This window comes from Lissotriton helveticus, chromosome 2_1 (genome assembly GCF_964261635.1).
Source record: "Lissotriton helveticus chromosome 2_1, aLisHel1.1, whole genome shotgun sequence".
Taxonomy (NCBI): Eukaryota; Metazoa; Chordata; class Amphibia; order Caudata; family Salamandridae; genus Lissotriton; species Lissotriton helveticus.
In genome coordinates, this window is record NC_136059.1 from 1990594164 (window position 1) to 1990621702 (window position 27539).

Sequence of the window (27539 nt, forward strand, 5' to 3'; positions counted from 1 at the left end):
GAAAGTGCCCGTTTACCCTATGGAGCCACATGATGTCCTAACTATGCCAGAAAGGTGTGAGTGTGCATCTTCTCTTCTGCTATGAACCTTGCTGTTTATTAGTTGGCTGCTTGCTGAGTTATCATGGGTGTCCCTGCATGGGTGTCTTTGTTGTCCTGGGCAATGTCATATGTTTCCACCCTAGTGCCCTGAGAACAGGCAATCTTGAGTCTCTGGGCCTGTTTCACAAAGAACCTCTGCACTAATGGCGGAGGCGCTCCGCAGAAGTGACGGGATCCCCCAGGGCCTCTTTACTGATATGGGTTTTGTCTGGCACTCAGTTGGGTGGTGGTTGGGAAGGTCACAGGTGCAAACATTGTGGATATTTTGGCTGTTGCTTTGCAGATTAAGGGAAAGCAAGAGAAAAATCTCTGTCCTTAATAAGATTTCCTTTCCCGCCACAGTGCAATCCTGTTAAGGAAGTCTCACTATATGTGGTGTGGGTTCGTGCACGAGTGGTGTTTGTGCCACCATGGATCATTGTTCAGGCATAACTATTGGTTTCCTCTATAAAATGTACAGTATTCGGTGAGTGCTTTTGCACTGTATTTCTCATTATAGTTTGATCATAATTTTAGTTCATTTGGTGCCTGAATTATCATGTAGGTGCACCAATGCTCAAATCTGGTGGTGCTGGGACAAATGTGATATGCAGTAATGTCTTTATTTGGTAGTATTTGTGGGTGTGTTTGTTATTTGTCATCGCTGGAAATTTCTGTGCAGTTATTTTTTCACTTGCACTCATTTTGTCATCAGGTTCTTTTCTCAATAATGAAAGAGAAATGTTTGACTTTTGACTTTTAGTGGAAAAGGTAATTGTGCTGAGTACTTCGATGTACATAACAGTTTACCACACCTCACCTAATCACACTGTATGGGACAATTCACAAAGTAAATAGCAAATATGATACCATAGAAATGCTCCTCACTGGTGCAGATTTACTACTTTTGAGGATTTGAAAACTATCTTAATAGAATACCCAGTCGCGCTCGCTGGGGGGAGGGAGAGGGGGGGAGGACAGGGAATTAAATATAAAACTGAACACTTCACTTACCTTACCGCCGGTCCGCGCTGCCTCTGCTCCCCTTGGCTCCTTCACAACGGCACTGGAGTGGACTGGCAGCCCCTCTTAGCCAATCCTGGCACTGCCAGCAACGCCAGGATTGGCTTAGGGCACGGCTACTCTTCGCCCGACGCACCCCAGTTCAAACACAAGTGCTCATGACTGGGCATGGTCAAAAATCTTTACCCTTCGTCCCCACACATGCACTCTTGTGTTGTGCTGCTGCCGGCCCCTGGTGACGGTCTGACAATCATGTCAGTCAACTTGACGCCGGACCGCCCACCCCCTTCAGTCTCTGAAGGGGATGGGTGGTCCGACGCATGCTGACTGACATGATTGTCAGTTCTCCCTTGGCGTCTTTGAACTCAAGTAAACTGAGTCAGTTTACTTAAGTTCAGAAACGCAGAGGGAGCCGCGGGCGGGGGGGTTATGCCCCCATGCCCCAATGGACGCACCGCGCCTGAGAATACCTGAAAAGCTGTGCTAAGCACATATTTTAAGTGTACTACCGGGAATGCCTTGTGACATATCCGACAGGCTCCTGTTTCTCCTGTGCGAAAACATCCATACGTAGAGATAAACAGATAGGGCAATTGAGTCTGATGTGCAGGTGCATACTTAATTTGTTTTTTATTTCTCCAATGGGATTTTTTTCCCTGTAAAGAAAGGTCCTACCCCTAGACCCACACCAAATCTGGAGATCATCTGATCCCTTTCCCATCCTGGAAGGGAAGTTACTGTGGAGAAAGCTGCAGTAGTAAATCAGTTTTTACATCTGCCAAGAATCCTTTTGTGAATTCCTGGCAGGCAAAAGTGAAAATATTGTATAACCTTACATTTAGGTTTCTAGGCAGAAATATCTTTATGAATTGGGTCCTGTATCTTTTCAGTTGCATGCTGTCCTTGAGATGAGTGATCATTAAACGTGATCTAGCACTTTCAGCTGTTCAGAATGCTGTTTTCCCACTAGACTGGAGTGAACAATCATGATCATGTCTTGGTATAGCCCCAAGAATTGCTTTCACTCTCAATTAATGAGAAAGTTGAGTTTGAGGATGGTGCCTACACTCTGTTGTCTGTGTCTTCTGAATGATTTTATTTACAACTCACTTCTAGAATTAGAAAGGGGCCATAGCCCTCTCAGTCTCCAACCTCTCCAGAAGTATTTTATATCCTGTTTCTCCAAAGTAGTCCACATTTTTTTTACCTTCTACTCTTCAGCAGAAACTAAGACAGTGGACCAGCAGTGATATTACACACATGCAAGGCAGTTGTAAGAGGGCACTAAAACAAGACCTCCTGTGTAAATGCACAAGGGGCAAATCGCAGCTTGCAAAGTATGGGGCCGATTATGATGGCGGATTTCCCGCATCCACCGGGCCGGCGGAAGCCACCGCCGGCCCGGAGGATGCGGGAAATCCGCCGGGGAGCCCTGCAAGACCCACCGCCATATTAGGATGGCTGGTGGGTCTTTCTATCTGTCCGCCACCTTTCCGCCGCTGGCGGATTGCGCCCGCGGCGGAAAAGCATTAACATGGCTGGCGGTGTCTATCAGACACCGCCAGCCATATTAGGATGACAGCGGAAAGATGCCTTTACACGGCGGCATTTCCGCCGTGTAAAGGCATACGGATTTGTGTTTGGGGGCCCGTTGCGGGCCCCCAGGGGTGAAGGGGGGTGGGGGGTGCACATGGGGGGTACCTATGGTACCCCCCCCTGCATTTGCCTGCACAAAGCGGCAGGCACCGCGAGGTGCCTGCCGCTTTGTGCATGCAAATGCACAACTTACTTTTTTAACATTGCGGCGGGTGCTGCGCACCCGTCGCAATGATAAAAATACAGGATGTGACCGCCAGGGTGGCGGTCACATCCTAATTAGCACGGAGGGACCGCCGCTGCCCCTGCGGACGGTCCCTCTTCCTCTAGGGTGGCGGACGGACGCAAGTCCGTCCGCCATCCTAATGAGCCCCTAAGTCTGTAAGAGTCACTGTAGGAGGAATATTTGTAGTGTCTAAATACATCTGTACATGCTGACTAAACATTATCTTTCCCAAAAATGGTGCAGTACTTCAAAAATGATCTGATGGACTGTGAAATTTGGAGAACGTTTTTTTGTGCAAATTATTTTTCATGTTGGAAACAGTAGTTTTTCATCACAACGTCATTACTTTGCCCTCTTGATTCAGTCCTCACTTAATTTAGCATGTTTATCAGGTCTGGACTTATCTGTGTTTTGCCAACATTTCCTTTACCTGCCTGAAAAGTGATTTCAAATCAGTTCTTCTTTGCAGCCCTGATGTTGCGCTAAGAAGAGTTTTCAAGAACTCCAAAGCCAGAGTACGCAGAGGTGGGGAAGGTGAAGTACTCTTATTGAAACTACGGATTTAAAAATATGTATACAATGATAATATAGAATTATTTTGAACTAATATGGTCAATAAGTAGATTATGAATAGGAGACAAAAACGCTAATTTCCGTCTATGATTCGCACAGGAAGCCAGCCACTGCAACGGCAAAACTGGACAGAGTCAAAATGAATATGCCACCATACTTACAGACTATTACAGTTGCGTTGACAATGCGGTTCCCAAAGAGATCAGTTAGTTATTTCAGGGTTGTGTAAGGGAGGAGAGCCTAAAGGCTGTGTTTAAGGTCGTCAACTATCAAAATGCATATGATGCTAAGTAGAGTGTGAGGATGTCATCTGAAACAGTCATAGCAATAGTGGTCAAAACGCGTGGTTTTTCAAGTCCCATAGCATAGTAACGGCTAACATGAGTGCAGTTTTGGTTCTATAGCGGGAGCACATGTTTATTACAATGGATCAAAAATAATGTTTTGATCAAGAAAGTCTTCTTGGTGCTTGGTCACAACTCTCTAAAAAGGAAGGAGAAATATTGAGGTACATCTACTTTGTGAAGGACCACTAATAGTTTACCTGATAGCATCAGATGAAATCCTCGGAATAAAAACCTATACTTTTACACTCCTAATACATTCGTACAACTGAAAACTATGGGACAATAAGTGGACATTTCTCTAGAGATCTGTGGTAGCAATATTGACTACCCATTGATGATAAGAAAGTAGCAGCAGCAATAGGCCTAAGTAGCAAGTAGTAAAATTCCATAAACAGCATTCATTTTTCTGAGAGACGGAGGTGACAGTAAGTAAATATCTCGGTATTAAATGGGACAGGGTTAACATTTGATGGATGGATGATCAAGAAATACCTCATTAATTACCAATACACGTGGGACCCAAAGAGCTGCCAAGGCATGAGAAACACTGAAAGTTCAATTCTTATTCTATTCATGCTCAAAATTCTTTATCAGAAAGAGGACAGTGACATTTTTATCTATAGCACAAAAAGATGTTTTTCAAGAGAAAATGTTCTAATAAATTATGGTAAAAAAGAATTATTCTTTCCTACGGGTTTCAACTGGTATGTCTCGAGGGAGAACATCAACTGAAACTTAAGAAAAGGGAAGTCTAGGCTTAGCCTTTCAGTTCTCCTTCTTCTGAAAACACTACTCTGGTAATCCCCTAACAAGATTTATGGTTGTATGGTTTGCTGCAGGAGGAAGCGCAATATCGGAGTGTGAAAAAATACTTTTATTTGATTTGTTAAAATCCTAAAAGGGTTGAACATACCACCATGTGGTAAACAACAACATGTAGCATACCGGAGTGGTGGAATCTGTCTTGTCATTCTGAACCACACACCTAGCTTTACTGTTGAATGAACTACATTAAACTGGGTTTGCCAGAGTGCATGCATTGGAGTGGTCATGTTGTTTTCACAGTACTGGTTCCACATTAATCATACGTTATCTCTAGGGTGGAATATCTATTTCATCAGAAGGAGCAACAGGTCAGAAATGTAAAAATAGGTTTGAATGTAGGGTTTGACCATGTACTATAAGGAATACAATACAACTATGATATATAAAAATATATTGCAAGTCACCACACAGTTCTGTGGCTTTACAAATTAACTCCTCTGTAACATGAAATAGCCTATTTGTGTGTGGTATTGGGTACTTTATTCATGTAGACTTAAACAGTTAATACAATTATGATTATTGTTATATAGGAAATGTTGTAGTGGTGCAGTTTTATTTATAGATTTAATTCAATGAAAAGAAATAAAGGTTAGGGATTAGTTATCATCAAGAAAACCTATACAAACCCAACTTAAACTACACTAACATTGGAAATTCTAAAGTTATAGTTATAATTTAAGTTTATAAATTACGCACCACCTTCAAACTAGTTAAACTTGCGCACCTCCACACACAATGTTGTAACCTTACTTGCCACACAACATTAACTATAACTCGCCATTCTACCATGTCTTGTGTTCTGACAAATGATGCAATTTGAAATGTCATAAGTGTTGTTATGAATGATATGATTTCACATGGTATAAGTGATGTAATATGTAAGGGTATATCTAGTGCATGTAGAAGGTGTGAGTTATAATTAATGTAGTGGGGCAATTGAGGTGACAGGACAATTATTATAATATATTTTATTATTATTATATATTATATTATTATTATAAAAACATATGTTATACTGGGATTCCTAACTATAACTACAGAGTGGCTACTGCCACGCTGTAATACCACAATGATTTGTATTAACTGCAGTATCAACGGTAGACTTCGTTCTCTTTAGAAAAATGCAGCAAAGACTACTAGTAGCGATCACCAGTACTGCAACGTTTCATAAAATTGCATCAAGGGTACCTAACAATTCATGGAACTGCAGCTATTTGCCTCTGTGTAACGTTATATATATACATTAAAATGGTGCTTGGGCAATTTTCAGGGCTGTGATTCTGGCCTATGGTATTTGCTCACTAAAGTTAGAGGGTTTTCAAAACTCATGCTGGTACATGAACGAGCAAGGACAGCAACTAAGCAATACACATTTAGCATGTGTGTGTACTAGGGGAGTGAATTTGAGGCATTCTCACAATACATTTCTAAAAACCAGGGGTCCAATTAAGCTGATTTTCTAAACATATCTACAGAATGTGGTATAGTAGTTAATGGTGTGTAAACAAAATTCCTAGACAATTAATCGTACATAAAATCAATATCACATGTGTGTCAAAATTAGTCAATGTAAGGCTACTAATAAAACTAAACAATAAATATAAAAAAGAATGGCAATGTTTTATTCATCAAAACGTATTCATATCGTTAAAAACACATAATATAAATACACAATACATTTCACATACATATATAAAAAACACAATATTTTGTTTATAAAAACAAGCAATTTTCTAATACTGTGACAAAATCGAAATAATATTTCTGCTTTTCACTTGACTAATTTTGACACAAATGTGATATTGATTTTATGTACGATTAATTGTCTAGGAATTTTGTTTACACACTGTCTTACCCTGTCCTAGAAATTGGAACTCACTAGGGGGTCTGTGTTACTTGCAAAGGTATAGTAGTTTATGGTCATTTACAGTTTACACATTATCCACTTAAAGGGTGTCTTTATTCTTTAAATTAGAATCTGGCATCAGCCACCGAACAGCCGCCTCACAATCTTGCTTGTTGAAAAGCCAAGTGTTAATCTTTTCAGAATGTATAATGCTCTATTTTAAGGTCAGATCTACAAAAGGGGGTGGTGATGGACGGAGCATCTGAACCAATCAAACACTCACACCCAGTCAACAGATCTGGGTTTAATCCATCACTGTTCTTTAGCCCACTCTGCCACCCCAGTTCGGACATGGCCATATGCAAATCAGTCTGACCCTGTGCCTCATGGGAACAGTCCAGCCCGAACTGCCAAGCCATGCCTTCCCTGGACCGGAAACAAGCTTCCGAGGACCGGTTTCTGGCATTTCATCCGTCTTCAGCACGGCTTGCTTGAATTCAGTGGCAAAGTGAGCAAGGGACTCACGTCTGAGCATACCCTGCCAACTTATGGCGAACAAAGTGGTACAAAAGGGGGTGGTGATGGACGGAGAATCTGAACCAATCAAACACTCACACCCAGTCAACAGATATGGGTTTAATCCATCACCGTTCTTTAGCCCACTCTGCCACCCCAGTTCGGACATGGCCATATGCAAATCAGTCTGACCCTGTGCCTCATGGGAACAGTCCAGCCCGAACTGCCAAGCCATGCCTTCCCTGGACCGGAAACAAGCTTCCGAGGACCGGTTTCTGGCATTTCAGCCGTCTTCAGCCCGGCTTGCTTGAATCCAGTGGCAAAGTGAGCAAGGGGCTCACGTCTGAGCATACCCTGCCAACTTATGGCGAACAAAGTGGTACAAAAGGGGGTGGTGATGGACGGAGTATCTGAACCAATCAAACACTCACACCCAGTCAACAGATCTGTGTTTAATCCATCACCGTTCTTTAGCCCACTCTGCCACCCCAGTTCGGACATGTTCATATGCAAATCAGTCTGACCCTGTGCCTCATGGGAACAGTCCAGCCCGAACTGCCAAGCCATGCCTTCCCTGGACCGGAAACAAGCTTCCGAGGACCGGTTTCTGGCATTTCAGCCATCTTCAGCCCGGCTTGCTTGAATCCAGTGGCAAAGTGAGCAAGAGACTCACGTCTGAGCATACCCTGCCAACTTATGGCGAACAAAGTGGTACAAAAGGGGGTGGTGATGGACGGAGCATCTGAACCAATCAAACACTCACACCCAGTCAACAGATCTGGGTTTAATCCATCACCGTTCTTTAGCCCACTCTGCCACCCCAGTTCGGACATGGCCATATGCAAATCAGTCTGACCCTGTGCCTCATGGGAACAGTCCAGCCCGAACTGCCAAGCCATGCCTTCCCTGGACCGGAAACAAGCTTCCGATGACCGGTTTCTGGCATTTCAGCCGTCTTCAGCCCGGCTTGCTTGAATCCAGTGGCAAAGTGAGCAAGGGACTCACGTCTGAGCATACCCTGCCAAGGGGTCAGATCTAGTCAGATCACATAGAAAACTCTTGGTTTAATTTAATCACTCACAGTTTTCATTGGTAAGCTTAATGCATTTTTCTTGTTGAAAATATTAGATTCTAACAGAACCATTACTTGTTTAGTTGGAATCCTTGTGACACAGCAAAAACATGTTTGCATAATAACCTAAATCTTTCCCATCTAACAAACTTAGATGCAGCAAAAGTAACATCCTTCATAAATAAAATAAAGAAATAATTATCATCCGTAATACTGTGCTACATTTACAAATGTGTACATACTTTAAGAAATTCTGTGCCAGAAATAATATTTATCTCAGAACTGTTGTGCACCGAGTAGAACGCATTCCTAAATTATTACGCTACAATAGAATAATACCTTTCTGAATATTGTGAATGTACATATGCTCCTATTAATGTGGGAACCAGACCATGCCAACACGTTATTGGGAAATACATTATTGGGACCTATTCACAAAGGCAAATAATAAAATATTATTGTAAATATACGTTTATAACTAATGTACCTTTTTATGCCTGCAAGGAATTCCCAAACTGATTCCTGGCAGAAATAAATGATTTTATGAGGGCAGTGATCTCCCTCCACAAGTGTTAAGAGAACACTGGAAAACTGACTCAAGGAGTAGGAAGAGGGCTTTTCAAGGCATGGTTTGGTAGTTTGGGAATGCGCACTAACATGTGTGTTTGTGGACTTTCTCAAAATCCTTTCGCTTCTTTCCACTATGGAAATGGTCAGGGGTTTTACTTGAGCACTGAGTTGGAGTAAATGGTGGATGGAAAGGGTAACAGCTCATCTCCAGTTTTGGTGGAAGTGTAGAGGAAGGGCTTTCTCATGGGAAAAAATATTTTCACCCTTTGCTCAACTTCCCAGAGCAGAAATAGGAGCCAGTGAGAAAAGTAACCTGATAGTCCCGCTATTATGCTTGGGAAACTTCACCTGGAGCAGTTTTCCAGTCATACTACTCTGAATATTGGTGAATAGGTAATAAATGTATAAGTACGTTCAGGCATTGCGTAAATCTCAACCATTATTTTTGCATTTATATTTACACAAAGGTCCTCATTGTCTCTTTATATTGCATGGAATGGTAGTCCTCAACATGATAATTTAATTTAGACTGGTGTCTGGAAGTAGATTGTAATACACAAGACGTAACTGTTGTAATTTCAAAGCATTCATTGTAACATTTTTGAAACATGGCATGTTTTCTGAGCATGTGCTAAAAACAATATGTTTCATATTCTTTGTTATCATTTTGTCTTTTTAGGTTTTTAATAAATGGTAATTCTCTGCAAGAGTAACCACTTTTAGGCAGGTGATGTATTATTCTTATTTTGTCATAACATTGTAAAATTCCTTTATACCTCATAATATCCCAAGTCACTAACAGCCATTCTGTTGATAATGTAGAAATCCCTATATATAAACAAGTGGGAGAGTAAGGGAATAAATTCACAAAGGTGAACGGAGAGTACTCCTAGTCCCCTGAGCTTAAGTATCAAACAAACATTAGAGCAGTACCATCAGGATTGACTCAAAAAGCAATCTGAGTGGGATGACTACAAAAAAATAAGAAGAGAGTCCTTCTTTTATTTATAAAACCCCACACTCACCAACCTGGTTGGTGACATGCTTCATCATCGGGGTCCACCCTGATAGCCGAGTGCTATCAGGGTGTGCTTCGACACCTGGACTACAGTGGAGCTGGTATTTGTGTGAGTGGTGTAAAAAAAATGTTAAAAATTGTCCTGGTATAACTTGTGTGAAATACAAATTTTATTCTCAAGCTACTGAACAATATTAAAAAGAGGTGTATGGATACAGTAAGGTATGTTATGACCAAGTGTATTGCTATGTGATAGGTCTACATGTTTTAACCCGTTTGATGGAAAGTACCAGGTTTTCTTCAGGACCGTAGGAAAATGGGTGGTCAGGGTACACTAACGCCCTGCCAGTCCTAGATTCCTTAAACCTACTGAGAAAAATCTGTCGTACGGACGAATCTCGAGCCCAAATTGGGCGAGAGAAAAAGCAAAAAGACCTGTGGGAGAAGAAAGGGAAAAAGTCACAAATAGACCTGTTACATGCCTGTAACGAAGTGCCGTGCTGACTCTCACGTGTCTGCTTACTCGCTGTGCATCCCATTCAGAGCAATATTTAGAAACGGTCGCGTTATGCAAGGCTACCCAACATTAACTATTCATGATGGTGCTTACATGTGTTTAACTAAACACGTACTATGACAAAGCCTATGCGAGGCTTATACTGGCACACTTATCAATATGTTGCGTGCTCAGTGATCAATACATAGTTATTTCATGGGTCTGACACACTCGTAAATTATTGGTGCGTGGCTCGATTTCTCACATTGACACTAGCGTGAGATAACAACGACATGTGGTGTGTACTTTATCCTGTCGTACATTCAATCACACTAGACAAACACACATTCAACACACATAAAAAGACCAAAGATGAACAGGGCTTACTCCTGCTCCGGGTCTTAAGGCTTCACGGGATGGAGGGAAGGTTGGCCTCTCTGAGGGACATATTCTCTGGTGGAGAGAAAGTAAACAGGTACGTCAGAGTTCCGGGCTGACGGGGTATTGCCAGACACCTGATCGGCAGATTCGTAGAGGTTCAGTGGCAGGATACCTACTCACCTCTCCAAGCCGTCCCGCTAACATGGAACGCTGACCGGCGTGTTTAATAGATTGTAACCGGCTTCCGGGGTGGGCGGGGTGGCTAGCGTGCGCACTGACGTCATTCTCAGTGCGTCTACTTTGATAAAAATAGGAGTAGGACAAAAAGCTCGAAGTGAGCTTGTCGCTAAGCAACGGCTTTTAGGAAGGACTGGGCTTTGATAGCGTGGCACTGCACGCATGATTGGATCATGCTAATCCTTAAAACAGCTCTAAGACTGAAGGAGGAGACTCAGAAGGAGCATTATTAAGCGCACCCCTAACCGTTTCTTCAGTTGGTCAAGCAACAGCAGCCTTACAATCGGACCACAAATCACTGAAAACAACAGTCTCAAAAATGCATTCAAATCAATCCAAAGTATTTTTTAAATTGTTGTCAACCTATGAGCTTCTTTGTTCCACTTCTTTGGTTTCTCTTGCAATTTTTGGAAATTCATTGTGAAAGCATTAAGATTAGGCCTGGGTGGTGAACTTCGCTTCATTTGATGAGTTTTCTGCACTCCGCACTATGCGGAGCTTGCAGAGTGCAGAAAACTCCACTTCGCTATGTGCAGAGGAGTTTTTTCCCCACTTGCGAACGGTAAGTTCACGAGCGCGAGCTGCTGCTCAGGTAGAATTTTTACCCGAGCTGCAGGAATATTATCACAAACTGCAGTTTGTACTGCACTCCACCAGTCGCTGAACTTCACTGAGTTTTTTTGTAACTTCGCGAAGTTCCACGTAGCAAAACTCTGTGAACTATGCCCAGGTCTAATTAGGATCGCCTTTCATCTGAGACACATGCACATATTCCCCCCATGCCCTTCGCTCAAGGAAAATTCAGAAACTGCTCTAACTGAATTCTCGCGAACAGAAACAAAATAAGCATCTTCACTGCACTTATGAAACCTAATTCACACCTAGCAGACTCCTGTCCAGAGGCGATCCACCTTTGGTTAAGGTATTTACTCATGTGCATTATGAACAAAGGACACCAACCCAGATACGAAATGCAAACTCCTTGAAAGGAGAAACTTGGGGCCAGATGTAGGTAGGCATTTACCGGTCGGTAACGGCCGAATTCGGCCGTTACCGACCGGTAAATGCAATTTGAGATGTAGGGCCCTGTATTTTACAGACTCGGTAAATTTACCGATAGGTAAATTTACCGATTATGTAAAATACCGAGTCGGTATTTTTACGGAATAGGGAAAATTGATATGTAGGTGGGACTCTTCTGAGTCCCACAAGCATTAAAAAATCGGTATTTTACCATCAAATACTATTTGATGGTAAAATACCGATTCTGGTGTGCTTGCACATGTGTGCATGCACACCTATGCCATATGACAGGCAGACCTGCCCTTAGGGCAGGTATGCCTGCCACATGGCACCCGAGCCTCTTTTGGGGGTGCCAGAGGGTGTCAAAGTGACACCCCCTGCACCCTTGTGTCAATCGGTATTTACCAATGCGGTAAATACCGACCGGTAAATGCCCAATCATTCCTATGGGCTTCAAAGCCCATAGGAATGCATGGGCATTTACCGGTCGGTATTTACCGCATCGGTAAATACCGATTGTTTCCAAATCGGTAAATGCACATCTGTATTTACCTACATCTCGGTACTTTTATTTTACCACTTCTTAAATACCGAGTCGGTATGATGCGGTATTTAAGAGGTGGTAAAATAAAATTTACCTACATCTGGCCCTTAGTATTTTAGGAAACCTTATTTGTGTGAATGCGGCCAACAAAACATGCTACCTTTGTGCAGACAAGTTAAACAACAATATCTCGAAATCTTGGATTTCAATTAATCCAATAACCAAACCAACCAATATTAAAAAGCAAACTCCCTTGACGTAAATAATAAATAAGAATAGTGCATCAGAATCACAATAATTAAACTACCAATTGAACCTAGAATCAATATTGCATAACTAAAAACTTCACAAACAGCATAACTATCCATCATGCAACACACATTTCAACACCTCAATAGCACAGTAGAAGCACTCTCATTCACCAGAATCATCCCACCCTATTCATACTTACAATACAATTCATTCTGGAACAGCAGTGCAAGTCTGGATCCCGGCACCAGCCACCAGAAAGATCCACACTGCAAAATTCACTAACACTAAAATAGTGGAAAAGAGGGAAATTTCTAAAGCAGAAAAGAGGTGCTCTTTAATGTGCAACTATCCTCTACTACCAAATATTGTGGACGCGCGAGACCCGGCAATATTAGAAACCCCAACATTTAACTCAAATAAAATGCCCAAAGCTTGATTAATTTTTGATGGTTAAGCCTCAATTTCATGAGGTCATGTGTCTCCATGTTAAGGCACCTCCCAACACATTAAAATATCAGAAAAGATACAGTCAATGAAGTAAAAGGGCCCACTTAATAACTGTGTTGTAGATCAGCAGATTTATTAAAGGCTTTTATTATACAATTCAAAAGAAAAGCAATACAGACCCAATGCCACGAAGGCTCTCAATTTAATAGGGCTGTTAAGAGAGCTGCAAAATCAGAATTGAGTTTTGACTTCAAGTGGGCAGCAAAATCTCACTCCCAAAATCAAGGCTTTTATACATTTTGTTCCACATATGAAATTACCAGAACTGAAGCATTATCATGGTGTGAGCACATATATCATTTAAGCAGCAAATTTGAGCACAATCATATTGCTTTAGCACCAACGTACTATCCCCCTTAATGAATAATTATTCTGCCCCTTCTAAGCTAATGTCATCTGGAGATGCTAGAACAAATTTCATACATAAACAACAGTGTGTTTTTTGAATAAATAAGGCACAGTGATGTAGCGGAAAGAACTTGGAGAAATAGTTGCAGTTTGTGACTGAGATAAGGAAAGTTTATTGAGGACAGCATGATCCAACGACTATATAAATAAACAAATATTTTACTTGACTACATGCTGCAGAAAAGGCATGTAGTGATATATGCAGGGAAAGACAAGAATGACAATGGTGACAATCCATTTTGAAAAAATTAGCGGATATGCCCAAATTGATGCCCAGTTAAAAAGGGTCAGACAAATGCACTTCTACACATCATAGAAAATTTGTTTCAAAGACAACAGAACTATATCAGTATGTATCTGTAAAATCAAGTGTGAAAATGATTTCTAAATGTTGTTAAAGACACACAATGGGGATTTGGGGCAGCAGGAGAGGGGGGGAGGAAGTTTGAGCCCTGGGGGTTGCCGTAGCTGGGCTGGTTGGGCTGGTTGGGCTTCCTTGGGCTCCTTTTGGGCTGGGTAGTATATAAGCGGCCATTTTTGGTCACTGCACACCGTTTGTGGTGCAGTGACACAGCAGCCGGGTGTTCCCTGTGTAATTGTTGTCCCGCCCTCCCTCCCTGTGTCTTTCCCCCTAGGGGTGGGTGGGGTCCCCTGGGGGGCCCGGGTTTTGCGATAAGGGTTTTTTCCTTACGGGGCTGCGTGGAGTTTTGTTGGACGATGGTGCACTGGAGATAGGGTTTCAGAGTTGTGGTGTCGCTGGAACAGGTGCTGTTATGTGTTGGCGCTCTCCTAAGGAATAGGGGGATATTTGCTGGAGGCCTGGGGCTGTATTGGTAGGCGGGGGTTGAGGTCATTGAGGTCACTGTGGTCATTCAGTCGGTGGGTAGTGGGGTAGGTGGCTGAGCGGATGTTTGTATTTCAAGTTGCAATGTTGGGGTTAACTTTAGGGGTGGGTGTGGGGGGCTGTCAGGCAGTTGTTATTTAGTGAGCAGTAGTTTTGTTCGGCACAGGCCAGGTGGGTTGTTGTTTAGGTGCACCTGAGTCCAATAAAGCGGCCTTTATCACACTAATTGTATGTATGTATGTATGTATGTATTATGCACTTATATAGCGCGAACTGTCACCCAGAGGGTATCCTGGCGCTTTTGACTCTACTGACCACCTACACAATTACGTTTATTAAACTGTTCTAGGAAAAAGGTGGGTTTTTAGATTTTTCTTGAATAGAAGGAAATCCATCAGGCTTCTCAGGGACAAAGGGAGGGAGTTCCAAACCCTGGCAGCCACGTAGCTAAAGGATCTACCCCCCATCCGAAGCCTTTGAATCCTCGGAACCACCGCCAAATAAGCTGATGAAGAACGCAGAGATCTCGCTGCGCGGTACCATGAAAAAAGGTTGTGTAGCATGACTGGGCCTTGGTCATGTAGAGCTTTAAAAACCAGGCAGGATGATTTAAAAAGGACTCGCTGTTGGACTGGCAGCCAGTGAAGATCTTTAAGTGCAAGGGAGGAAGAGGCAGCACGAGGCCTAGAGAGAGCCAGCTTCGCAGACATATTTTGAATGCGCTGCAGCTTGTTGATCAAGGTGACAGGTGCCCCCAGAAGCAGTGTGTTGCAATAATCTATCCTACTGAGGATAATGCCACGCACCACTTCTGGCCTAACCTGGATCGGGAGCAGAGGGAGGATTTTCCGCAAGGTGCGAAGTAGCGCCATACAGGTGGAGATGGTTTTGTCCACAAAGCTGTCCAACTGAAGATTAGAATCAAACATGACTCCCAGGTTGCGAGCGGAGACCGCCGCCACCACATTGCCCAAAGACGAGGAAGGCCAGAGATCAGATGGTAAAGAGCGTGGAACGCGGTCTAATGAGCAGTGAAGTACCTCAGTCTTAGTGCTGTTAAACTGTAGTGAGTTGTTTTTTAACCAGTCAGCAGTGGCATTTATGCAGCGGTGGAAGGTCTCTGTGGACACAGCATCTTCTCCTTCTAGGGAGAAGATGAGCTGAGTGTCATCGGCATAGTTGATCACTGAGATGCCGAAGGATTTAATCAAGGCAATCAGGGGACAGAGGTACAAGTTGAACAGAATGGGACTAATTGCTGACCCCTGAGGGACACCCTGTCCCACTCTCCTGATACCTGAACGAAAAGGAGGTAGAGCCACCACCTGGTGTCTATTCTGTAGATAGGAAATTAGCCAATCTCGTGCAAGTCCTGCTACCCCGGCCTCCACCAGCCTGTTGATAAGAATGGAGTCGCTGACCGTGTCGAACGCGGCCGACATGTCGAGCAGCACTAAAAAGGCTGATGGACCACTGTCGACCCGTGATCGAAGGGTGTCCAACACGACCACCAGTGCCGACTCCGTGCCGTGAGCCGGCTGAAAGCCGAACTGGGCCACATCCAGACAGGTGTTATTTTCCAAGAAGCTGGATAGAGACCGGGTCACAAGCTTCTCCATGATCTTAACTGGAAAAGGAAGCAACGAGATTGGCCGATAGTTAGACAGACAGGTGGGGTCAAGGGTGGATTTCTTCAGGAGGGGGGAGATCACTGCAAGCTTCAGTGTCTGGTGTCTGTGTCAGTGCTTCCCCCCTCACCTCCTGGTGTGCCCCAAACATATAAGTGTCCAAAAATCCCCAACAGTAGTCATTTCTGTTAAGCCTTACAGCATTTTGAAATCAGTCAATAAACTTTATTTTAAAAAAAAGTAAATCATTAAAGAACGTAAGCACAAAGGTAACATTGTAAACAATATAACAATTACAAAAAGACATAAGGATTTATCAGTAACATTGATCCATAATTCGAAATGCACTAAAACGTTCAGAAGTTGAGTTGATTACGTTTATGTAAAGTCCCAAATACGTTGGTTAGGCAGAATAGGTAGACAATAAAAAGCTGGGTTATGCTGATAAAATTCATATAACTTAAAACCAGTTTTAAAAATCTCTTTACAAAAAGTTAATAATATTTACAAAACAAAATGTTGCAAAGTCTGAATGGAGACTTCATTGCAGGGACAGGCAGAACAGATTCAGTATAGCATTGAACAAGGGGAAACATAGGGGTATATTTACAAGTGAAGTGGCGGAGTGAGGCGTTAGCCATCATGGCTTAACGCTTTACTCCACCACTTCTCAAACACATGGCTGCACCATATTTACAAGGATATGGCGCAGCCTTGTGTTTCCCCCAGCACTGGCGCTACACTTAGCAGTGTAGCGCCAACGCAGGCACACTTGCACCATAGTGCAAAGGTGTCTGCATGCAGGGGAGGCTTGTTTATGTGTAGGAAGGTGTCCCTTCCTGCCCATAAACAATCCTAAAATACCATTCTGCTTCATGTAGCACACATGAAAGCCACAAAATTGCTTTTTTTTCTCCAGATTGTTTATGTACAGGAAGGGGAACCATCCTGTACATAAACAATCCATGGCATTTTGCTTTTTCCATGTGTGCTGCACAAGGCAGCACCCATGGAAAAAGCAAAAACAAGGAGAAATAATGCATTTCTCCTCATTTCGCTAGGTTAAGACCAGGTTTTCCCTGGTCTTAATTGTGGCGCTGCCTCCTATGTGCACTGCCCTTGTACATAGGAGGCAGCATCAAAATCAATGGGGGTTGCGGTGAAACGCCCACCGCAACACCCACTACACACCTCTTTCATGCTAAGCATAGTGTGAAAGGGAGCCTTAATTACAAGGCAGTGTAAAGCCACGTTAAGTGGCTTAATGCTGCCTTGTAAATAAGGCGAAGCCCCTATCGCCACCACAACATCATTAAAAGTGACATTGTGGTTGTGATAGGGACTTGTACATGTGCCCCTCAGTTCTTGTTTTATAGTCTCCAACCAAAGTTTTGAGAGACGCAGTCTTTCTCAGTTTTTTGACCCAAATCAAATATGGTTCAGTGCTGGTAATTGTTTGGACGATAGAATAGTCCTGCAACATGGGTTTTAGAAAGTGACCTGTAATCTTTTTCACCCTTTTGATATCCGCCTTCACTAACAGATGAGAGGACGTAAACAGGTCAGGTCTTCCTATGGCTTCAGAGATGTTATTTATATGTTTGAAAATTCTGCTACAAATTCAATCAGTAGAAACAGGCGATTAAAGCTTCAGAGTGTTTTACTCATGCTTCATTAAATGTTCAAATAAAGTTTTTTCAATTCCATGGTTTCACATCTGTATTCATGGTCAAATGCAAATCAAATACATGTCATTTCCATAGTTTGACCGCATAAATTCAAAATATTCCAATGCATTTCGGCATAATTATGCCTTCATCAGGGAAATCTACAAAAGAAAAACATACATTCAAATATTCCACCTCTAGGGTTCAAGTTATAACATATGCATATTCCTAATTGAGGTTATATATGTCCATTAATGCTATCAGTCTAAATATTGTGGTATTCTCGAAATAAGGTCACTAATTAGTGATGAAAAACATAGGAGAAGGGTCGACTAAATAAATTAACCACATAAACTAAGCTATAAGTACAATCAGTATTGCAGCTGGTGAGATTTCTAACTCGTGGGGAAAACATTTGATAAATAGCACATAACGATGGCTAAATGACACGGCTTTTCTAACGTGAGATACGATATATGTGATAGTTTACTCGCGTTTTAAAGTGTTGGTCTGATACGCAATGTTTAACTGCCATTACCCTTTCCCACATAGGAGAATGTTCAGTTTCCAACCTGCCTGGTGGGGTACCCTGCGCATTACAATAGCAAGAATTTAGGGTTTTGGACTACTGCGCGATACTAAACTGCCGTGTAAACGCGGCTCAGGGGCGCTTACCGCATGGGTGAAATAATAATATTCAACGCGTCTGGCGGGATGCCTTGCGTGCTCTCCTCGGTGGAATCAAATACTCCGACGAGGAAACCCTCGCTGCTTGAAGTTGGCGTGTGACGTACACAGGGGGGGGTGGCTAAAGATGTAGAAGCTCTATTTTTCCAAGTTTAAAGGGGAAGTGTAACCAATACAAATCAGATTCCAACATAATAAAGGAATTCTAAAATCATAGCTGTAAAAATCAAAGCTGTAAAAATCAAATAACGCTGTTCAGCGAAAGGATACAACAAATATACATTCAAGTTATTCACTATTAGTTAAGCAATTAACTGTTCGGTGCTAAATACTCAGCAGTTGTGCACAATCTATGTGGTTAGATAACGTAATGCAGTGTGCATAAAGTTAATGTTATAGGTAGCAGTTAAATTCTGTCCGATCATTTAACCCTTTGGGTTTTAGGGTTTGTAGATAGTATATCCAATGATTCTCTCTTTTAAGCAAAGTTTTTTATTGTCTCTGTCTGGTCGTTTTCCCACTATTTCCAAGACACATGTTTTGATTTGGCTGATGTGATGATTGGCTTCCATGAAATGGGTTACCACCACTGATTTCAATGCTTTTGTTCTGATATTACTCTTATGTTCATTTAAACGTATTTTCAATTTTCGTTCCGTTTGTCCGATATAGGCCTTACCACACGGGCATTTTATCATGTAAATGATGTTTGTGGAGTCACATGTAGCATTGACTTTTAGGCTGATTTTGTTACCTCTCATAGGATGGGTGATGGTGTTACCCTGTAGAATGTTATTACAGTTCCCGCAATTTCTGCATGGGACAGTACCTTTGTATTTAATTGCTCCCGTAGGCATCATGCTTCGTTTGATTATTTCACCTAAATTTCTTCCTCTGTTAAAAGCGAAGTTAGGCAGCTCGTCGAAAATTCCTTTGAAATCCGGTTCAACTTGTAGCATAGGCCAATGTCTTTTGATGATGCTTTTATATTGCGGAGAAATAGTAGAAAATTTACTCACACATGTTATTTTTGGATCTTTGGTGGTTTTATTTGAAGACAATAACTTTTGTCTATCTTGACTGTTGACTCTATCAGTCGCTCGTTTTGTTATTGCATCTGGATATCCTCTCTGCTTAAAACGTGAAATCATTTTCTCAGTTCCTCGGGGTCAGAAACGATCCTCTTCACCCGTAGTAATTGCGAGTAAGGTAAGTGTTCTTTGAGAGCTTGTGGGTGAAAGCTCTTGTAAGCCAATAGATTGTTCCGATCAGTGTTTTTGATGTGCAGCGTAGTTTGAAACTTGTTCAAATTTTCCATTACGGTAACATCCAGATAGTTGATAGTGTTTTCATGAATCTCAGATGTAAACTGTATCCTTGGGTCATGGGTATTAAGTTCTTTGATGTTATCAATCAACTCTTCTTTTGAACCTTTCCACAAGATGAAAATATCATCTATGTATCTCAGATACAAGCGCAATTGATCTTGCCATTTGGTGTTTTGTAGATTGTACTCATTTTCGTATTGATACATAAAGATATTGGCATACGCCGGAGCTGCCGAATTGCCCATGGATGTACCACTCTTTTGGAGGAACCAACGGTTATCCCATGTAAAGTAGCTATGCATCAATGTAAAACTCAATAATTCCAGTATGAAAACTTTCATTGATTCCTCATAGTTCATCGTGAGTAGAGCTTTTTCTACTGCTTCAATACCAGCTAAATGGGGTATTGAAGTGTATAATGCTTGTACATCAATGCTACACATGATAATGCCTTCCTCATCAGATAATGTAATGGTATCCAGTTTGTTCAAAAAATCTGTCGTGTCTTTCACAAAAGAACTCATGGTAATCACAAACGGTTGTAGATATTTGTCAATTAGTTTACCAACAGGTTCGTGTAGACTCCCACATGTGGACACAATGGGTCGGCAGGGTGGTTTCATCAGGTCTTAGTGAATCTTTGGTGTCATATAGAATTGTGGCGGTTTCGGGTATTCAGTGGTGAGAAATCTTTTCGTTTTTTCATCAATAACACCTTTGTCTATAGCTTCTTGGATGATTTTTTGTAATGTAGTTTGAATTTCCTTAGTTGGGTTAAAATCAAGTTCCATGTATGTATTTACATCTTGCAGATGTGTTCTGATCTGGGTTTGGTAGTAATCAATGTTCAAAATTACAAGAGCTCCACCTTTGTCTGCTTTTTGACAAACAATTAGCTTGTTTTCAGCTATGGATTTAAGAGTAGCATGCTCCTTTTCTGTGTAATTTTTAGTTTTAGATGGCTTGCAGAAATTGATTTTTGCTATGTCTTTCTTCACCAATTGTTCAAAAAGGTCAAGGGTTTTGTGGCTTAAAGGAGCCATATATGAACTTCTGCTTGTTAAACCTTTAAGTGTGTCTTCTTGAGGTTCTTTACGTTCAGTGACAACATTTTCAAAAAAATGACGAAGACGGAGTTTTCTCATCAATTTGAAAAAACTGATGTCTAATTCTAGATGGTTCGCGTTGGATGTTAAAACAAAAGATGTTCCTTTTTGTAATGTAGCTGTTTGAAATTTCGATAGTTTCACATCAGAAATATTGATAACCAAATTGTTCATCATCTGTTCTTCTTCTTGTCCTTCTTGGACGTGGCGTTCCGTGTTTGTGGGGGGTCCTTCTCTTTCGTTGTTATATTAATGCCGAAATGCATTGGAATATTTTGAATTTATGCGGTCAAACTATGGAAATGACATGTATTTGATTTGCATTTGACCATGAATACAGATGTGAAACCATGGAATTGAAAAAACTTTATTTGAACATTTAATGAAGCATGAGTAAAACACTCTGAAGCTTTAATCGCCTGTTTCTACTGATTGAATTTGTAGCATAATTGTCGCGCTTTTCTGTGCCCCAGGAGACACCCATACTGACAGTGTGGGTGCAACCTTTAGTGATTCAAGTTTGAACTCCAGAGCAGGGAGTTTACCTGAGGAGCACGTGTAAACTTACCTCTAAAGCTGTTTAAGATTAGTAGTGCGCAGTCAGAACATAGAACTATTTATATGTTTGAGCCATGGGATTATTTGGCCTCCCATCACACTGCAGGCAGTCAGCTAGGATTTCTTGGTTGAGGGCAGCATGTTTGTTGCCCTATTTTGATATCCAAAGTACCAGTGGTGTAAGCTTAATTTGATCTCCCACGTATGTTATGCCTGTACAGGAATTTATATAGCGCAAATCACCAAGCGGTTTCTAAGCGCTTGCTTAGGGAACCCGGCAGGGTATCCGCAAGGTGAAAGCCAGGCATCCCGCCGCGAGGGGCCGTTGTGGAGATTAAGCAAGCTATTGCCCAGAGTCGCAGAGTGTGAACCCGTGAATCGAGTAGGCACCGGAGCGAGAATTGTCGAGTCCATGGACATTTTAGGACTCAAGACCCCGCCGAGCCGGGAATTGAACCCTGGTCCAGGGCTGACCTCTGCTTCCAGGTCTGCCTCCTCTAACCAGTGAGCCACACTTCTCCATATGCCTAATTCCTCATGTGTAAAGAAATGGGGTGTGGAAGGCCAAATAGGTGACTGCAAAATCAGTTTTCCTCAATTTGAAGTTTAGTAACATCACAATGGCCCCAAATAACCACCCTGTAAGTCAAGACCGGCAAGCATGTGCATTCATATAGTTCCAAAAGGGGCCATATTGGTTTACTTCCAATGCCCCTAGCAAAATCATACAACACAATTACAGAGTGAATAAAACATAGGTAACTATTAAAAAGATGGGGCAGCTATGTACTACTTGAAGCTAAAATTACTCCCAGTGTTAGAAATGTGTGTCTCTAATTGGCAGTGGTATGCACCTTGTCCAAGTAGGGACCCTTCGTTCTAGTCTGGCTAAGGGGATTACACACCTAAGATAACCCCCACTCACCCGCTATGTAGCTTGACACGAACAGTCAGGCCTATCTCAGAGGCAATGTGTAAAGCATTTGTACATAACACACACAGTAACACAATGAAAACACTACAAATGGACACCACAGCAGTTCAGAAAAATAGAGTATCTTTATTTAAACCAAACAAGACCAAAACGACAAAAATCCAACATACACAACTCAAAATATGACTTTTTAAAGCTTTAAGCAATTCTGTCTATAAAACTCTATGGTTGCGTGATTTTACACAAGTACCTAAAAATCCACAAGGCAAAACTGCTGCAGAGGAGGGAAGCATCGGAAAACAAAGCGATGCACCAGTTCCTGAGTCCTTGGGTAGGCGATGCAACAGTTCTGCTGCATGTAGAAGTGATGCATCGAATCCGGACTGTAAGGTGAAGTGATGTGTCGATTTCAAGATGGTTCTGGTCTGCAAATGATGCGTCAGAAAAACGTGGCACACAGGTATGAAGCATTGCGCACAAGGGGTGTTGCGGCACTTTGTGAGGCTTTGCATCATCTGGCATTGGTGCTGGGAGCCATGGGGGGAGGCTTCCATCGTCCGACGTCAGTTCTGAGGACCTGTCAGCTATGCGGCTGGGCTTGGCAAGGCTTCACGTCATCTGGCGTCAGTTATGAGAGTCTTTGCTAGGCTACGTGTTGCTTCATGCTGGTTCTTACAGAGATCAGCTGCAGAATCCACTTTTGAGACCCTTTGAATGGAGGGAGGCACCTCAGGCAAGGGTAGGACTCACAGAGGGCAGAGTCCAACATCACCATCAGAGTTGCAGGAAGTCTTTTGTGTCTCTGAGACTTCTTAATAGGAGGCAAGCACACACACTCTCTTGGAAAAACTTCACAAGCAGGATACAAAGCAAAGTCCAGTCCTTTTCCTCTCCAAAGCAGCAACTGCAGGCTAACCCAGCAAAGCAACACACAGCAAAGGGGGCGTACTCCTCCTCACAGCTCTTCAGCTCTTCTCCTTAGCAGAGATTCCTCTTGATCCAGAAGTGTTCTAAAGTTCTGGGGTTTTGGGTCTAATACTTATACCCCTTTTCCCTTTGAAGTTCTTGTTCAGAAAATCACTCTTGCTCACTAAAACCAGTTCTGTCCTCCCTGGTCCAGCCACAGTACAGCGGGTGGAGACATTATTGTGCAGGGCAGTCACAGCCTATTCAGGTGTTAGTGACAACTCCTTCCACCACTCTAGCCCAGGCCGACTCATCAGCAAATGCACGGCACAAATCAACTCCCTTTGTGTGAGTGTCTGGAGCGAATGCACGAACTACTCCCTGTCAGCTACAAACCAGACGTTGATTTCAAATGCAGGTAGAGGTACAGGATAGTTAAACAATAAAATGCCCACTTTCTATAAGTTTATACAAAACAAAAATAAATGGCTGGGAATTTTTTAGAAACATTTATTCTCTCAAAGCCATGTCAAGTGAATGCATTGCCTTGGTCTGTGTATTTATTTCCCATTTGGTTCTATAGTGTTCACACAATACATGATAGCGACTTTCAATATGTCATAAAAACAGTCAATTTTCTACTTTCACACAGGTCAAAAAACCTTTCATAAGATCAAGTGTATTCAACTTGACAAAGGAAGTAAATCATAATACAAAATATCAATTAACATAAACTTGACACAAAAACATGAATGTATACAATGATGAAAACAGAACGTCCAGTTGGTTGGGGATTCCGTACACAAACAACATTAAAAGGATCACTTGGACCAACATAAACAGAACCAGTCAAAAAGGATTAAAGAAATAAAGGTGAAAATCACAGATAATTTGGGTGTCATGACCCACTTGAAGTGCATTAAGTGGTTGTTTCCAATATTAGTTAAAAGTGGGATTAATGTTTATGGTAGTTTTCCCACTATCCATTATAATTCATTTTAGGAAAATCCCCTAGCCAATGCCGTCAATGCGTTTTGAACCTCTAGGAATTTGTAGTTCTCTTCAGGACCATGATCGGATGATTTTTCAACTCTTCATAAATGGAGGTAATACATCTGCTGTTCCTCAATTCATCTCCGTTCATCTCGACACATGTTTGACTTTGTTCACTAACTTTGAATCTGAAATTCAGATTTCTCGAGAGTTTGATCGCTATTCTCTCGGCTGCTATTCCATTGTGAATGAACTGACCTACATTCAATGGCAGCCAAGAGAAATAGGAATAGCCAAGTTCCAGGAGCTGGGTAGCTTAGTGGTAACTACGCAATTTAATGCATTAGCAATTATAGGTGCCTAGAGTTCAATATCCTCTTTATAGATGCCCATGGGGATCCCATCTGGGCCAGGGGTCTTACGCACGAGAATAACATGGTGCAAGATGAGGGGTCCAAATACAGTGTGGCCGCATTCCTGAAGCCACCGACCCCCCTCAGGAAAGAAACAAAACATTGGGCCATGGTGGGATGTCTGGATTGAGGCATTTGATAATTTCATCAATGCCCTTGAAGAGGAGGATGACAAAAAAAATAATTAAATACCTCAAGAACCTTGCAGGTGAGTGAGTTAAAGATGTCCTAAAGAACCTGCCTGGGAAAGATGCGGCATCATACTAAAAGGTCAAAGACGCTCTGGCCAAGAAGACTGATTTAGCACCAAGCGTTGACTATGAATGATACATCTTCAACAAAGCATGACACTATGCAAGTGAAATCATGGATGGGTTTTTGGAGAGACTGTAAACCTTTAGCAAACACTGCAAGTTTTGTGACTTCAATGATGAGGAAGTCATGCGCCCCAGAATAATTGATGGCTGTTTGTTGGACTCATTCTCTCACACTAAGATGCTGGAAAGGCTGCAAGAGATCGGTTTACAAGACCTGCATTCAAACGGCTCCACATTTTCTAAAAGATAGACATCAAACTGTCATCCTGGGCCCATATTCCTCTCAGAAGACAACCCTAGACAAGGATGTCCCACTGGGCTCCTGCCTGAGCCCCTCTTTGTTTCATATTTACATGGCGAAACACGTGTTGGCTGCACTTGGTTTGAAGACTGTACTGAAGATTGTATTTCAATGAAGAAGAGAATTGAAACATATCAAGAATAAAAACCAATATTATTTCACTTGAAAAAGAATTTTGTGGACTTTGAGTGCTCGATGGAAATTATTGACTTTGTCTGAGCTAGCTTTATAGCACTTTAATCTTGTCGTGGTAACCGACTTGCTTCATCTGGAGCACCACACCTATCAGTTTGTTTTGTGATAATCCTTTACCTGCTGTGCGCTCAAACCTTAACAGTTACCGTGTTTTTCTTGTGAGAACAAAGGTCTTGTTTTAAGATTTGCTGCCTTGCCTATGATGCCCTAAAAAGAAAAGGCCCAATATATCTGCAACCAAAAATTAAAGCATAAACACCTGGCCATAGCCTGAGATCTCGTGATAAAGCCTTACTGTGTGTTCCAGGCATTCGCTTGACTCGCAGAGGAGGAAAGGCTTTCTCTTACCTTGTTCCCTACTACTGGAACAAGCTTTGAGTTCACGTTCCCACTTGTTCGAACTACTGTAAAATTAGAAAAATACTCAAATCGTATCTATTCTAAATACTTTCCCCCCTCTACTGATTATTTGTTTACGTAACAGCGCTGAGATGCCCCCAGGTGAGTTTGTGTGCTATATTAAATATAAATAACATAACATTCAGGAGGCGCATGCTAACGAAAACGCTCAGCCTTCACAGGATGCTCCTGGCTGCATGAGCGGAGGAAAAAAGTGGCACAACAAGCGGCGGCAATGGAGATGGGCTCCACCCAAAGCGAGACAGCACTAGCTGGGAGCAGGTGAAAGCTCAGCTGGGAGATGCGCAGGGCATGGTCGACCAAAGTGATCAGGTTCCTGCACGAAACAAATGCAAACACTCTGCACTAGGACAGACATGCAATGGTTGTGGAAAGGAAAATAATTTCAAGTGGTGTGTTGAGTGTCTGCAAAGGCTGCGGAGTATGAAAGAAAAAGCAAGAAGGGATTCAAGGATGACCGGAAAAGGTCACACCACAGTCCCAAAGAGAAAAAAGGCATCATGTAAAGTATGTTGAGTCGCCTCACAATTTGCTATCCTAATAGTTGTCGAACAGTGAATCATCAGTAACCCTGTTGAGTGACAGTAAGGAGGAAGTATACTGACTGATGATGGGGTGATGGAGGCAGAACACCCTGTCCTGGTGGAGGAGAATGAGGCAATGCAAGTGAGACATTCAAAAGCTGAGAGCAAATGTCCTGCAGTTCTTCTGCTGTTAAATGATTGTCTAGTGCCCTTCATCATTGACAGCGGTGCATCAATCAACATAGTGCTGCTGGACAAATTCAAAGAACTCCACCTCCTACCATACTTATGCCATCAAGCATAAGAGTGCACACATGGGCAGCCTCAAACCATTGTGGAGTAGGGGTCATACATGGCAACAGTGCATTAAAGTGCTCCGTTTGCCTTGGTCTGATCATTCAGCCATTTTTTTTATGCTTTATAGGCCTGTAGCTTACTCAGCTTCTAACAAGCAGCACTCTTCAGGTCAGTATAGAGCTTGGGCTAATATTGATCAGAATCTATTACAGCAATTGCTGACTTCATTCGCCCCACTTGTAGTTGAAAATCCGGACTTAGCAACAGAAAACTACTCTAATTGGCTTTATTCGGCCTTCTCCCAAACTGTCCCTACTAAAAAGGTTTGCCAAGGCAGGACCCGTCCTTCTGCTCCTTGTATGTATTGCGACTTATATAGCGCACGTATCACCCGAAGGTATCAAGGCGCTTGCTTAGGGAACCCGTCCTGGTATTCCCCTGTGAGATACCCCGGCAGGGTATCCACAAGGTGAAAGCCAGGCATCCCGCCGCGAGGGGCCGTAGTGGAGATTAAGCAAGCTATTGCCCAGAGTCGCAGAGTGTGACCCCGTGAGTCGAGTAGGCACCGGAGCGAGTATTGTCGAGTCCGTGGAATTTTTGAGCCCGAGCCCCGCCGAGGCGGGGAATCGAACCCTGGTCCACGGCCGATCTCAGCATCCGGGTCTGCCGCCTCTAACCACTGAGCCACGCTTCTCCTTGGTTCTCCTTGGTTCTCAGAAGCTCTTAGGCTAGAACGCCAATGTTGCAGACATCAAGAGAGGAAATGGAGAGCTCAATATGACTCTCTGGAGACAGAAACTTATAAACTCTTGTTAACCAAATATGAGGCGCTTCTCGTAAAAGAAAAGGTGTTGTACTTTTCATCGCAAATCGAAGCTGCC

The 27539-nt window shown here is 42.4% G+C and overlaps 1 protein-coding gene across 8 annotated transcripts in view; it reads left to right on the forward strand.

Annotated features, from left to right (window-relative positions):
* TLR2 (toll like receptor 2) overlaps positions 1-27539 on the forward strand; it is a 192954-nt gene that overhangs the window by 79686 nt on the left and 85729 nt on the right. The window contains exon 3 of one of the 8 annotated variants that reach the window (XM_078676949.1): positions 9354-9401. The exons of 6 other annotated variants lie outside the window; for them this stretch is intronic. The gene's annotated coding sequence lies outside the window, so the exon portion shown is untranslated. Of the gene's footprint in view, positions 1-3394; positions 3460-9353; positions 9402-27539 lie in introns of all 8 variants that reach the window. One more of the 8 variants, XM_078676955.1, reaches the window with a different exon arrangement.